Source organism: Staurois parvus, unplaced genomic scaffold (genome assembly GCF_062004578.1).
Source record: "Staurois parvus isolate SC_StPar_1 unplaced genomic scaffold, SC_StPar_1.0 ptg000425l, whole genome shotgun sequence".
Taxonomy (NCBI): domain Eukaryota; kingdom Metazoa; phylum Chordata; class Amphibia; order Anura; family Ranidae; genus Staurois; species Staurois parvus.
Genome location: NW_028318221.1, coordinates 2,980,862 through 2,994,046, shown reverse-complemented (window position 1 = coordinate 2,994,046; position 13,185 = coordinate 2,980,862). Strand labels below are relative to the sequence as shown.

Here is a 13,185-nt window from a genome sequence, read left to right as displayed (position 1 = left end):
TGCAGGTTGGCCACCAGATGTCATCAATCCAGGTATAATGGTAAGTCATCCACCAGACAGATCATCAGCGGGGGAGGGGGTGATCACACATCATTCCCAAATAAACGTAACCTTCAAAAGCGGGCTGGCGGGCCCTCTGCACGGCTCCGGGATAGTCGGCTATCCCGGAGCCCAGACCGGGAACCGCAAGGACGCCTTCGCCGATGCCGTGCAGAGGGCCCGCCAGCCCGCTTTTGAAGGTTACGTTTATTTGGGAATGATGTGTGATCACCCCCTCCCCCGCTGATGATCTGTCTGGTGGATGACTTACCATTATACCTGGATTGATGACATCTGGTGGCCAACCTGCAGATGACATCCTCCTAATATCACAAGTCCAGAGCACCAGGAGCGGGTCTTAATTGCTCCATGCGCATCTTTTGCGCTATCTGGTTAGTGCATTATTTGTACAATCACGAGATCACAAGAGTCACGAATATCTTTGAACAAGGAATATTGGGACAATTGCACCTATCACTTTATCTCACCATGCAATATGGACTGAGTTTTTTCATATAAGTTATTATGCTATTCATGTTCTGATTTTCCGCCTGTTCTTACTAACTTTAATAGCGCTGCATATCTTATTTTACATGTTCTCATCTGGGTCCCAAGGTTACCTTTTATGCTAGCTGCTTTACTTCCACGTTCCCAGCGCTCTATTATCTACTTATATATTATTTTTATCTTGTTCACTAAACTAAGTTGCAAACTAGGATAACACGAAAGTACCTATGTACTTTTCCTTATGCAAAAGGGACCTAGCCTTGGTAATAGATGCCTTAACCTCTGTCCCTTTGACAGAAGTTGATTAAATCATCAACTAATGTTGAGCAGGTGAGGCCAAGCGCTAATCAAAATTTGGTCGTGCTCTGCTGGACTTGCAAAATTTGCAAGTTTTTGGTCAACTTTACCGATAACTGTGATGCCATGAGTGTTTGCAGACAGCAGCTACTGACTGCCCTAATAATATGTTGTGTGTTTTTGTTTTTTTTACATGACCAGAAGTACTTGTCCTTAGCTGATGTGCTGCATGTAGGGTCCTCCTTTTAAATAATTAAGTTGCAGTGTTTTCTGTGAATTGTAGATTGAGCTATATGCTCTCTCCTAATAGACTCGCTACTGTGGAGACTAATCTACCAGCTACTTGTGTTCTCTGTTACACATTTATGTTTGTACTACAGTAAGCAGTTTTCGCACACAGCTTTAATACAAAAAATTGTAAAAGAAGATTACTTAAAGTGGCTGTAAACCCTTACATATACCCAGTGAAGTGCATGGCCTCAGGCGATACACAGAGATGAAGCATATCCTCCTACATAGGTATGTACAGTACCTGTCTATCTACAGTCTTCTCTATATCCATTCAAAATGCTGAATTTATAAAGCTTGTCTGAAGGTTCAGAAAACAGGGGTAGAGAGCTGCAATTACACTCTGCAGAGATCAGTGAGAAGAGCTGTGAGAGCTGATTGGAGGGAAGAGACACACCCCCTTCACACCGCTCACAGGAACAGAGTTCAGGCTGTCAATCTGCTGGAGGTCTTTCCTGTCACCATTTTTCTCTTGGTGTCTTGGTGTACTGGCGCCTGAACAATCGATGTCCTCCTTTTGATAGGGAGGATGCTGGGTGCCTGCTCAGCACCCTTGTTTGACCCTCCCCTGCCTCTTTGTTAGCACAGTATTCATATTAGCTGAGTGAGAGAGAGAAAATGAGGGAGAAGAAAAACATTGGAAAACTAGTCAGTACCAGCGTGCAAAAGGTGTGTTTTCTTTGGAAGAAAAAATTACCTCTGTTCGGTGTCCTACATGTGTGGATGTTTCTGCATTTATGTAAAACTTTGTTTAGTTTATGTTTTGGAATGTGGTGCCTCAAGATTTGTGCAGAATTTTTTAAAGGGTGCCTTGACTGAAAAAAGGTTCAGAACTTTGGTGTAGGATACAGTATCTAAACTACGTCTTTAACAGTACATGAAATAGAGACTGCCTCCCTGTGACTGGATTCTGAGAGAAATTTTAGGAACACCAGAGCACCTCCTTAGTACACAACCTAGCAAAAGGAAGGACTTAGACACATTATATGGTGGACAGCTGAGCCTGTGCTCAAGGAGACTACATGGAAATAGAATTACCAATAAGACAAATTTTATGTTTTCCACTATGCTCTGTGAAAACCCATCCGAGAGATAAGTACTCTATGGGTGGGTCACAAATTAAATAAACTTTTCAGGTAAAGCCTGCCTTCTGATTCAGGTCCTTGTCTAGCCTGTAGTTCCTCACAAAGGTATTGATGCTCGTCCAAGTAGCCATTTTACAGGTCTGCTTTTCTGTTGCTGAAGGTGTTGCAACCCAAAAAGTAAAGGTTGACCTGGTGGATTGAAATTTTAAACACTCAGGGAGACTTATCAATAACCAGATAATTTAATTGGATGGCTTGAGTAATCCATGGGGCAGTAGTGATATTTTTTTTGCTACATCTCCCAGTTTATTCTTTTGGTGGAGAATAAATCTTTTTGTCTAGTAATGGTGTAGCAAACATTTCTTGCTTTACAAAGAATTTTATTATAGAATAGATAGGAGCAGAGAAACAGTCAAAAACAGATGCATTGATCAACAGGAATAAAACATACAGGGTATTCAACGAATATTACAGAATATGTACTGATGGAGAGACATAGAAATAAACTGCATACTTAAGTGCCGGGTACAGAAAAAAAGAGAACACAAAAAAGGGAAAAAACAATAAGTTGCAAAAATGGTAAACATTTAAAGACCAATGTCAATATAAACTCTAACGAAAAATTGTCACTATATCAGCATACAGAAAGCGAAGAAGATATGAGATGGAGCCTCTCTAAACGCAGATAGGCATTCCACACGCATGGCTCCCGATGGAGTCCAGCGTAAGGATATAGTATTGCTGGTGCGGCACTCAAAGCGATAATCACAATCAAATACAAATAGCAGAAAGACAGACTAGACCAAAGGAAAGGGAGGAACGATGAGTAAGGAGACCAAAACAAAAAGGGCTCCAGGGGGATCGCAACAGAAAAAAAAAAGAATAAACTAATATGTAAATTTTATATCAACAAAAGGGACTGGTCCAATCTCGATGGTTGGGCTATATCAAGCCAGGGACGCCATGTCTGCAGGAATTTTGTGTGGGTGTCTAGCAGTATAGCCGTCAGTTTTTCGTTAACCATTATGAAGTTCATCCGGTTTTTGACAGCCTCATAGCTGAGGAGGGGAGTCTTCCAAGCCCTCATGATCGTCAGCTTGGTAGCCATAAACAGGTGTGATGCCAGCTGCTGTTCGGGACAAAGTAGGCCCACTAATGGTTTAAATAAAAGCGCTTCATATGGGTTGCGCTTAATGTCTGTGTAAAACATAGTACGGAGGAGGGCATATACTCTGATCCACAATCTGCAAACCTTAGGGCAAGTCCACCAAATAGGGACCATACTACCCATCTGTTGACAGCCCCGAAAGCAAGTTGAGGAATATGTAGGCATAAAACAAGCCAGACGAGCAGGCGTATAATGCCATCTATAAAAAACCTTATAGGCATTTTCTAGAATAACATTCCTAAAGCATTTAGATAACGCTTGGGTCATGGTCCCCCAATCCTGTTGATCCAGAGTGCCCCTGAGTTCCGACTGCCAACACTGATGATAACAGACCGGAGGAGTTCTATAAGAAATAATGGAAGAGTTGACTAGAGAGATTAAGCCCGGAGCATGGTGTTTATGTCTACATTGACTTTCAAAGGGGGACAACCTGTAGGGTCCCGAGTGCGTACGTATTAATGTATTTATAAAGTGGTGGAGTTGAAGGTAGCCAAAATATTCCCGCAATGGGATATCATGAGAGGAGCGCAGGGTTTCAAAGGTGAGTATTCAAGTGGGAGATAGCATCGAATGTACATCATGGAAGCCATTTGCTTGCCACCAAGCAAACTGTCCAGGATTATCACGACCTGGGGGGAATAATGGGTTATGTAGCAGCGGTAGGTGGGCAGAGATGAGGCCTGCAGAATATTTAATAGAATCCCAAAGACGAAGCGTTAGCATCAGCGTCGGGCTAAGGGATGAAGGTCGATGAGTAGAAGGAAGCCACAGCAAAGAAGAGAGTGGTATCGGGTGGGAGTCCATCAAGTCTATAGAAGCCCATAAGGGAAAGTTGTGAGATGCATGGAGATGGGGTAAGGGGGCAATATTGGCCGCCAGATAGTAAGACTGAAGATTTGGGACAGATAACCCACCCACGGTCTTTCGAGCAAATAAAATTTGTTTACTAATTCTGGGTCGAGAAGAACTCCAAATAAAAGAGGAGTTTTTGCTGATGAATACGCAGTACAGTGGGGCAAAAAAGTATTTAGTCAGCCACCAATTGTGCAAGTTCTCCCACTTAAAAAGATGAGAGAGGCCTGTAATTGGCATCATAGGTAGACCTCAACTATGAGAGACAAAATGAGAAAAAAAATCCAGACAATCACATTGAGAGACAAAATGATAAATTCTTTCCAAATCAGCCAATGTGATTGTCTGGATTTTTTTTCTCATTTTGTCTCTCATAGTTGAGGTCTACCTATGATGCCAATTACAGGCCTCTCTCATCTTTTTAAGTGGGAGAACTTGCACAATTGGTGGCTGACTAATTACTTTTTTGCCCCACTGTATATGCAAGGGAACATATAGAACTCGAAACACATACAATAATTTGGGAAGATAGGTCATACGGATCGCATTGATTCTACCGAACCACGATAGCGGATAATGAGACCAGGAGGACAACAGTTCTGTCAGTTCATTAAAGACGGCGGGGAAATTAGCCCGGTATAGTCCTTCATAAGTTGGGGTGAGCTTGATTCCTAAATACGGCAAGGCCGAGAGCCATTGAAAAGGGAACGAATGTTTCAGAGCAGCCAAAAGTGATGGTGAGAGGGTAATTGACATAGCCTTAGATTTGGCAGGGTTAATATGGAGGCCTGAGAGAACTGCAAAGGAGTCCAAAACCGCAAGTAAATTTGGCAAAGTAACTCCTGGGTTCGTGACCGACAACAATATATCGTCAGCGAACAGAGATAACTTATGCTGAGAACCAGCTACATCTATTCCCTTAATATCAGGATGCATACGAATGGCTTCTGTCAAAGGTTTCAAAGCCAAGATAAATAGTATAGGAGAAAGTGGGCACCCTTGTCTAGAACCTCTGCCAATCGGGAACGTTGAGGACTCAAAACCATAATATTTGAGTGGACGTATATAGTGAGGAGATCCAATGTAAGAACGAGGGACCAAAGCCAAAATGGTGAAGGACCGACATAAGATAAGGCCAGGACAAAGTGTCAAAGGCCTTGTTGATATCTAGTGATAGGAGCATGATATCAATTTTGTGAACATGAGCCAAATGTTGTAGCTGCAAAATGCATCTGATGGCATCTCCGGCTTGTCTGTGGGGGACGAAACCCACCTGGTCCTTTATCAGACGAGAAAGGAAAGAGTTCAAACGAGTGGCTAAGATCTTGGTGAGGATTTTCATGTCAATGTTAAGAGAAATTGGCCTATATTTTGCTCAAGAGGAATGATCACGATCCGGTTTTGGGATCATAACCACATTAGCAGTCAAAGAATCAGGGGAAAAGTTCGAACCTCCCTTCACCGCATTGAACATAGTGGCAAGGTGAGGGGCAAGCACATCAGCCAATTTCTTGTAATATAAAGCCGTGTAACCATCTGGACCTGGGCGTTTGCCCGTCTTCAGATCTGCAATGCATTGCAGAACTTCTGATATTTGGATATCAGGATCCATCAGGTCCTTATGAGCCTGAGTGTAGCAAACATTTATTAACAAACAATTTAAAGAGACTATTCACCTTCATTGATACCTACAGGTTAGTTTGGGTATGATCAAAATCAGAGGAAGCCTTCAGCAACTAGGAAGGATCTAAACAGAATATGATCCTCTCTTGGAAATGTTGAGATAAGGTTGGACCAGTGGACCATTCCTGCTTAACGTGTTGAAATGGCCACTTGCAGTCTGTCATGGGACTAGGAGACAGGGACAGAGTTTTGTCAGCTTAAAACAGGAAGTGTCTGAACAATGACCTTTATGTCAGGATCACCAGGTACAATACAAATAGAAGCTGGAGATGCCCATATTACTGTGGTGTTTATTTTACTCTTCTTGTCTAACCCAAATTTCTGAGCTGATCCTAATATTTACAACACTGCTCTCCTGCTCTCTTGTAGTCCTCCTTTGATGTGAGAAGTTTGCCCTGCTAGCCATCTATCTCTCCTATGCATTCCCAAATGATTAATTGGTAATACTCCCACCCAACTCAGTATAAATTTAGACCTCCTTAGGGGAGGCACAGCCAGGGGTAGCATTGGCAACTATCATCTTGGATAAAGTATTGATCTTGGATTAAGTATTGAGTATTGCACTTCGGCTCTGCACTTCAGCAAAAGCACAAAGCGAGAAATCACAGCTGACAACTTCAAATACTAAACAGACTACAGGTGACCTGTTTCCCAGCCAGCTCTTTCAGCTCTTACCCAGTTTGCTTCTTCATCTCACCACTCTAACATGAACTCCCTACTCCTCCTTCTTACAGTTGTATCCTCCCTCTTCAAACGCTCTCTCCTTCACCTCTCTTCTCCACCCCGCAGCTTATATATATCACCCTCACTCCTGTCTTCACCTTATTACTGGTAGTCATCTACTCCTGCTAATTCTGAACCCACATACTAATAAAACCTCCAGGACACTGGGACCTGTCCCTCCATATAAGTCATACTCCCATATTACCTCTTTCACCCTTCTGCTTCTCGTAACAACTGGAGACATTTCCCCAAATCCTGGGACGCCATCTTTTTCGTTTAACCAACACACCCGGCACCCCCTATCCTCTAACAGCGGCCGCAATCCACACAATCTGGTTACTATTTCTCTTCTTCCTAGAACCAGCCTCTCCTTTGCCTGTGCCGTTTTGGAATGACCGCTCTGTCTGTAACAAACTCACCTCTGTCCATGACCTTTTTATCACAAACTCCTTTAACCTGCTTGCAGTTACAGAAACCTGGCTTCATGAATCTGACTTTCCCTCTTCTGCTGCCCTCTCCCATGGTGGTCTTCTCTGGACTCACTCTCCCAGGCCTACTGGACAGAAAGGAGGTGGAGTTGGAATCCTCCTATCCCCTCAAAGCACTTTTCAGGTCCTTCGTTCACTTCTCTCTCTGTCCCTCTCCTTATATGAAGTTCACAGATTGCCTTACTTTCTCTCTTCTGATATTCCCACAATCATTCTTGGTTATTTCAACATCCCTGTTAATCCTAACACTCCTGCTACTTCTAAACTTCTCAGCCTAACCACTTCTTTTGACCTAAAACAATGGACACATGCTTCTACTCACTCATCATTATCATTATCAACCCATCCCCACATGCCAGAGTGCTAGGGGTAACCCTGGATTCTGAACTATCCTTTCAGGCCCACATCCAATCCCTGTCCAAATCATGCTGCCTCAACCTCCACAACATCTCCAGACTACGCCCCTTTTTAAACAATGATACCACAAAGCTCCTAATTTACTCCCTGGTTATCTCTCACCTCGACTACTGCAACTCCCTCCTCATTGGCTTACCTTTACATAGGCTATCCCCCCTCCAGTCCATGATGAATACTGCTGCCAGGCTCATCCACCTTATCAACCGTTCAGTGTCTGCTACCCCTCTCTTACAATCCTTCTACTGGCTTCCACTCGCCCAATGAATAAAATTCAAAATACTAACAACAACTTACAAATCCATCCACAACTCTGCCCCCAGCTACATCACTAACCTGATCTCAAAATATCTACCAAACCTCTCTCTTCGATCCTCCCAAGACCTTCTACTCTCTAGTTCCCGTTTCACCTCCTCCCATGCTCGCCTCCAGGACTTCTCCGAGCTTCTCCCATCCTACAGAACTCCCTACGCCAATCTGTCCAACTATCTCCTAATCTATCCACCTTTAGACGATCCCTGAAAACCTCTCTCTTTTAAAGAAGCCTATCCTGATTCTAACTAGTAAACTGCCTTTTATTTCCTCCATCAGATCATCCCCCACAGCTATTGCCTTTTGTATCACTCAACCCTTCCTCCTAGATTGTAAGCTCTAACGAGCAGGGCCCTCTGTTTCCTCTTGTACTAAATTGTATTGGAACTGTAATTTCTACTTTTATTTTGTAAAGTGCTGTGCAAATTGTTGGCGCTATATAAATCCTGTATAATAATAATTATTACCATACAGTATGTTATTTTAGTGATTTGGTTTTACATATACTTTAAGTTTAACGTTCAATGCCAGGCTGAACTTATTACAAGGTCACTTTTATAGCCAAAACCATACCTACTTAAAAAAGTAAAAAGTAAACCAAAAGCCGTCTTGAAATGCCATTTGCTTCTCTGCTCTACGGCCACTTTGTTTTCAACATAATTGTGGAATGCTCCCCTACCTTGCATTTTTACTTTTCCCACTGATTCGCATGTTACTAAAGGAAATATGAGCCAGTAGGAAAAACCGCATCGTGCTATAGGGGAAACAAGCATACGACCCATCCTACTGGTCAAATACTTGCAACAGGCAGGGAGCAGTGAAACCGCTAATGGAAATGTAAGTTTATTCCCTCTTCTTTTAGCAGGTATGATTTTGGCTATAAATGATCCTGTGCTGAAAGAGTCACTTTAAAGTGTTACTAAACCCACAACAGTAAAATCAGTCTGTATATGTAGTAAAGCATGCTTGTTATACTCACTGTGGAACTTAAGGGGTTAATTCTCCACATTGTGTAAAAAGGATGTTTGATCCCCTCTTCTCTGATCCTCCCCTTCTACTGTCCCCAATCCATCTGTTTGGTGTGTATTGCTAGACAGTTGTTTTTTTTTTTTTTTTTTCTTGGGAGTGTACATGTGGTCAGTAGAGGGCCAATTAGCGTGGTCCGGACATAGAGTCAGGGGTTACGCAGCCTCATAGGACAATCGGGGGACCATGAAAACTCCTCCTACAAGCTTTTTTTTTTCCATTAATATTTTATTAAGTTTTACATTTTATCTCTTCCATCAGTTAAAATTTCAACATAACTTATTCCATTATTTTCACCCCACATACAAACTACCCCTTCCCCCTCCCTATCCCACACCTTGCCTTCCCCTCCCCCCCCCCCCCACCTCTCAGCATCTTTTCTCTCTCTTTTGGAGTCCTAGGGTATTCATGTAATTTTTCTTTCCTATACAATTTCAATTAATTTAACCTTAAACTCCTCCCACTTTTTCCATTTCTCACAAAAACACTCCACTTTATCCTCTCCTGTATGGTATAGTTCTTCCATCATATATATCTGGTCTACCTTTTTTTTTAATCCAGTCCGATATTCTTGGTGCTCCCTGTTCCATCCAGAATTTAGTAATCAAACCCTTTGCTGCATTAATATAGTGCAGTAACCCAGAATTTTTATACCTTTCAACCGTTAACTCTGTTCCATGTAAGAGACACACCCTTGGCTCCTTTAATATTTTTATCCCAGTTATTTCTTGTGTCAAGTGAAGTACTTCTTCCCAATATTTTTGAATTTTGTGACATTCCCACCAAATGTGACCTACTGTGCTCTGTTCCCCATAACCCCTCCAACATAAAGGTGATTTATCCCTATTTTTTGTTTGTGTACTATATTTGGTGTCATATACCACCTCGCCAAACATTTATAGTTCATCTCTACCTCTCTCATGCTCACATTGCCGTGTGTTAACTTGTAAATCTTTTTTTGTTTATCCTCTATTTTTATTCCTAATTCCCTCTCCCATCTCTCCATATATGCTGGTAACGTTTTTGTTGTTAGCTTAGTAAGAATGTTATATATTTTCGAAGTTCCATGTTTCCCATCTCCCCGTGTACTAAACAAATTTTCAAATGGGTTCCATTGTTCTTTCTTCCTTAGGGGCCTAGGAAGTTTTTCTATGAAATGTTTTATTTGTAGATACCGCCATTCATCTACTTTAATGAACAACTCCCTCTTCTTCTTCAATTCTACTAAGGGGCAAATTTCCTTGCCTTTCATTAGGTCTTTTAATTGGGCATCTCCCTTCCTTATCCATCTCCCTGCAATCTTTTCATTCCCCAGTGAAAAAAAAAACTGTGTTTATAATAGGCATCAACATAGAGTTAAATTCCCATCCCATCTGTCCGTGCATTGTGTCCCAAGCTCTCAAAACAATTCTTGTAAATACACTTGTACTTTCTATCACTCCACGAAAGTGAGGTGGCAACCATATTATCCTATCCAAATGTGTTTTACTTAGAGTGTTTTCTATATTTATCCAACTTTTCCCCTGTGAGTTGTGTCCAATCAAAAATTTGTGCTATCAATACTGCATTATAATATCTTCTAAAATCAGGTACACCTAAACCCCCATTTTCTTTGTCTCTAGTTAGAACTTCATAACTCATTCTAAGTTTTTTATTTCTCCATATGAACTTTAGCATAATTTTTTTCATTATCCTAATGGCAGCTTTATTGGGATCATCTGGAATTTATATAACATTTTTGGGACGATTACCATTTTAATTAAATTTATTTGTCCTATTCACGATATACCACCTATCCCAAATTTTCTCATTTCATCTTTAATTTAGTTTAATAATGGAATATAATTTACTTTTGTATAGATTCTTCAAGGAGACAGCCAAATTTATTCCTAAATATTTTAGTTTTTTTTCCTTTCCAAGAGAAAGAAAATTCCCTTTGCAAGGCCTTTCTCTCTCTTCTTGGAAGATTTATATTCAATATTTCAGTTTTAGTTGGGTTAATTTTCAAGTTAGACAACTCCCCATATTCCTTCAATGTTTTCATTAAATTGGGTAATGTTATCCTTAGGTTACCTACATAGAAGAGCATGTGGTCAGCATACGCCGCAACTTTATACTCTGTCCTATCCTAATTTCCTTGATATCTGTATTTTTCCTTATTTCCTAATGTTTGTGTAGTTTTATGTTCAGCAGACTGTGTTCTTCTATTGTTGTGACTTAGATGACTTTCAGAGCACATTTTATGCCCAATTCATGCAAAACTCCACGTAATCCCAAGGGGTTCACATACTTTTTCTTGCAACTGTATATATATTTTCCATTCTTTCTTTCCTCAGGATTCTCCCTAATTCTTTTATCTCCTTTTTTTGCTGAGTATCGCCCTTATCCCTTTAAAGCTTCCCCTTCCCTCTCCTCCCACCACCCTCCCCATCCCTTAGACTACCTTTTTGCCTGCGAATTATTCGTGGTCCCTATACCACCCTTGATTCAAGTTTAACGTGGTGCTCCGACCATGGATGGTTTGCTAGCCACCTATCCTCCTCCGTGCCCTGTGACTCACTATATCTAATGCGTCTTCGATGATCCTTCTATATGGAAGGACTGGAGCTAAAGAAAGAAGAGGAGAGGGAAAAAACAAAAAAAAACCACTCTCCCGTCTCTATTCCCTATTCCTCCTTCCAGCTACTTGCCAATTTTCTTTTCCCGTAGCCCCTATCTCTCCTTCCTCCTCTTCGCACCCAGGTATCACCATTTTTCTCCAATTCAAGTCTCTCACAAAAGTCTCTCATATCTTCAGGAAGTCTTAGTCTTGCTGTCCGTCCGTTTTTTCCATCCGATCAAACACGCCAGGAAGCCCCATCTATATTGCACATTTTGCTTCTTCATTTGCTCTAATAATGGTTTCAGAGATCTCCTGCTTGTCAGTGTCTCTACCCCTAGGTCTGAAAAAATTTGAATATTTATTTCTCCATACTTAATCGATGCTCTTCCTTTTATTTTCTTCCATATCTCTTCTTTATCCCCAAGATTATGGAATTGCACAATTAAATCTCTTGATTTTTCTTTACCGCCTTCTTGTTGGAGCTTTCCTATTCTGTACACACTGTCCAATTTAAGCATCTCTTGATATCGATCTGTCCATTATAGTATTCAGGATTTTACATATTATTTCCATTAGGTCTTCACCGTGTGAAATCTCTGGTACTCCTCTTATCCTTAGATTACATCTCCTATCCCTATTTTCTTGATCCTCTATCTTATATAGCAGCTTTCTTTGTTCTTTTCTCATTTCTATCATCCGCTTTTCTAGTTTCAAAATAGTTTGGGCCTGTTTTTCCTCTTTTCCCTTTGTTTCTTCCACCCTTGCTATCATTTGCCCCAGATCTTTCTGTATTATCGCCATCTCTTGTTTTATTGATTTTTCAAGGCTTTGAAACATTTCTGCTATTTCTCTTTTTGTTTGGCATTTGTAGTTCCTTTTCTTGTTCTACCGCCTCCACTCTTTCTCTCCTTCTTTGACTACTATTGGCCATTTCCAGGGATAGTCTAGGACTTTCTTCCATACTGATTTCCAACACACTCCTTTTACTTAGTACTTGTTGTCTTTCTGGGGTCAGATTCCCCTGTGAGTGTATATATTTTTTAATTGTACCTGTTTGGGAACTCTTGGGTCCACCTCCTTTGGCCACTTTATTTTTCATGCAGTCAAAGATTTAGTTCACTTATCCAGGCTCTTGGGGGGATTAATTATTTTACTGTCCCGTATTATCACTTTAAATTCTATCTCTTCTGGGGACCTGTACTATATTGCTTTGTCCTCTTTTTCTTCTAGAACCCCTGGGCGATCTCCCCCATTACTTTCACCTTACACGTCAGTTCATTTCATGCAGTACATTATGCCTTGCCTCACTCACCCTCCTGCCGTCTTCTCTCTTTAAGTGAGGTGGCTTCAGGCTCTTCCTTCTGCAAGCTGAAAACAGCCCCTCCGCTTATACTGCTCTTTTTCCTTTTTACTTCGGGGGAGATTCACCCCACTGGTTCCAGTCCGTGGTAGTACAGGCCCGTGTAATCAGGGGGAGAACCGGCATTTCCCTTTGTCTGGGAACGCCGGCCGACTTCTCCACCCTCCAGTGCTTCCCTGCGGGAGGTCACGTGGCTGCCTCCGCTTCCTCCAGTCTCCAGGCAACCCTCTGCTCCGGACGGAAACCACCGCCGTCCCGCTGCAGCGGACATCAAATGCTCTGTCCTCCTCTCTAGCCAGCCCGCCTCGCAACCTCTGCTCTCCAGCTCCCATTCCTCCGCC

The 13,185-nt window shown here is 41.7% G+C and overlaps 1 protein-coding gene across 3 annotated transcripts in view; it reads left to right on the top strand.

Annotated features, from left to right (window-relative positions):
• Positions 1–13,185, top strand: part of THOP1 (thimet oligopeptidase 1) — a 62,170-nt gene that overhangs the window by 36,558 nt on the left and 12,427 nt on the right. The window lies entirely within an intron of this gene.